General features: G+C 43.3%; 1 protein-coding gene across 8 annotated transcripts in view; it reads left to right on the forward strand.

Moving 5' to 3' along the window:
* The window catches only part of baiap2b (BAR/IMD domain containing adaptor protein 2b), a 67,792-nt gene that overhangs the window by 1,065 nt on the left and 64,356 nt on the right, over positions 1-2,371 (forward strand). The gene's annotated exons all lie outside the window — the stretch shown is intronic.

A 2,371-nucleotide genomic window follows, 5' to 3' on the forward strand; every position in this document is an offset into this window, starting at 1 on the left:
TATATATATAAGCAACTTTAAACAGATCAGGGGTCAGGAGTGTAAAGGTGCAGCTGTGGGGGTCCTTCCTGTCCTCAGCAGGATGCCTCACTGCAGCACCAGTGATGAAGAGCAGACCAGTATCATCATCATCATCATCATCATCACCCTGCTGGCTGCTGATGGACCCAGGCTGTCCTGGAGCCATGTTCACAGAAACTCAGATCTTTATTAAAAAGCACAGAGGAGGACGGCGCTGTCGGCTCCCGTCAGTAACACTTCCTGTGGGTTTCTCCTGCAGGTGGAGGACATCAGGTCCACGACATTGTTCAGCAACAAGCAGGGAATTCACGAGATGAGCTGAATTTCGACTTTTGACTTAAAACACAGTTTTATTTATCTCAATAAATGAATAATTTATGCTAATTATTAAAAAAATGTTTTTTTTCTGCAAGGATGATTTAAAGCACCTGCAGAACACGTTCTTTAACTTTTTACCCAACTTTTTAGTTCCTGATGCAACATGTGACCTAAATGTCCTTGGTTGAGCGACACAAAAAGAGCTAAAAATGTAAATAAATAAGGTTTTCACATTTATTCCACTGCTGTTATCTTTTGTACCATTTAGGTCTGGGCAAGAAATCAACAATAATGATATATATTGTTATACGTTTTTAATGTTTGATTTCTGGAGATCCCCTCTGGACACCCTGGTGTTTGTGACCCAGAGTGGGGGTCCCAACCTTAACTTTGAGCATCGTTAATTGAAGGTTTGAGAATCATGAAAGCCGACAAAACGTGCACTCGTCTGATTTTGTTCCTTCTAAGTAATTTCCCATGTTTTAAACAAAGTATCTGTAACGAGTCAAAACTCTGATTTAATCAGACGTTAAAGGGATTCTTTCTCAACCAAGTTTATTTATAGAATTTAATAAATCGAGCTGAAAACAATAGAAGCTAAACAAACGGGTCGTTTTGTTCCTGTTTTATCTTTTTATTGAACTGATAACAAAACCAAATTCTGCAAAAACAACAGAGTGAAGAGGTTTGATGTGTTGTTGGGCTGAAGGCTGAACCTTCCTGCTCTGCGGCTCCAGCAGGAGATTCTGAGTGTAGTTTGTGGATGATTCACTGACGGTGTGTGTGTGTGTGTGTGTGTGTTTGTGTAGCAGTAGTGCGTTTGTGTTCACTGGATCTGACTCTGTAACCATCTCCAAGCGCAGAAGATGTAAATTCCACGGGGGGCGTTCGGAGGTCGGTCGGGAAGCGAGGCGTTCCCCTGAGTGGGCTCGGTGGGTTGGACGTTTTAATTTGCAGCTCGGGGACGCGTTCGTGCGGGTAAATTGTGTTTCCTCAGGTTGTTGTGCTTGTTGAACAAACACCAGCTGTGTGTTTGTTCAGGAGTATGTTTAGCCGGGGATTGTAATCCCAGCAGAGCTGCAGGCTGAGGCTGCTCAATGAAGCTGGAGGGCCTGTGCACAGATCAGCTCTGTCCATGGATTTCTGGGTGTTGAGCAGGTTTTACCACCTGCTGATGCAGAAGTCATCATGCTCTCAATAACGACTCTTCAGGGTTTATAAAATCTAAAACCTTTTTTTTTTGGATGGTTTTCTGCTGAAGCTGCCCAGACTTCTCACACCTCCTCCAGCTCTTTTGGCGAGACACCAAGGCGTCCCCAAACCAACCGAGAGACACGATCTCTCGAGTGTGTCGTGAATCAGCCTCCCTCGGATCAAACGGGTTTAAAAGCGTCTCGTGTGGGAGGTGTCCTGGTGACATCCTGACTAGATGCCCCCACGACGGTCCTCACTGACTCCTGCTTCCCCGCAGAGCAGCAGGTTCTGCTCGGAGCTCCTTATGAGCGACTGAACCGTTGTTTCAGCAGGTTTGTTTGTTCAAACCTTTTATTCTGGTCGTCTTATAGAATCTACTCTGAGGGTTTTATCAGGAGCCTCTTGTAAACGTGAGCAGGTTTTAGCCTTTAGCAACAGATTTTAAATCTGTTATTATATAAACTGAAGCTGGTCGAGTGAGATCAGCTGCCTGAAACGTAAAAAATAAACCATTGTCAGAGTTTCGTTTGGCAGCAGCTGGTTTTTGCTCATATCTCAGAGATGACATCACACTTCCTGTTGGCTCGTGACCACAGGTGAAGTCAGGAGTGCAGATTTTACAGCCTTTCCTGCTGCTCTATCTTCAAAAGAGCTCAAATTAACAGAAAAGTAGCTAAAAACTAGCAAACAACATAGCTTAAATTGCAGAAAACAGCTGAAAGAGGCATACAAGATTAAATTAGCACAAAAAACTGCAACAACTAGAATAGGGCTGCCACAAACGATTATTTTAAAAATTGATTAATCACCGATTATTTATTTGATTAGTCGACTAATC

This window comes from Austrofundulus limnaeus, unplaced genomic scaffold (assembly GCF_001266775.1).
Source record: "Austrofundulus limnaeus strain Quisiro unplaced genomic scaffold, Austrofundulus_limnaeus-1.0 Scaffold419, whole genome shotgun sequence".
Classification (NCBI taxonomy): Eukaryota; Metazoa; Chordata; class Actinopteri; order Cyprinodontiformes; family Rivulidae; genus Austrofundulus; species Austrofundulus limnaeus.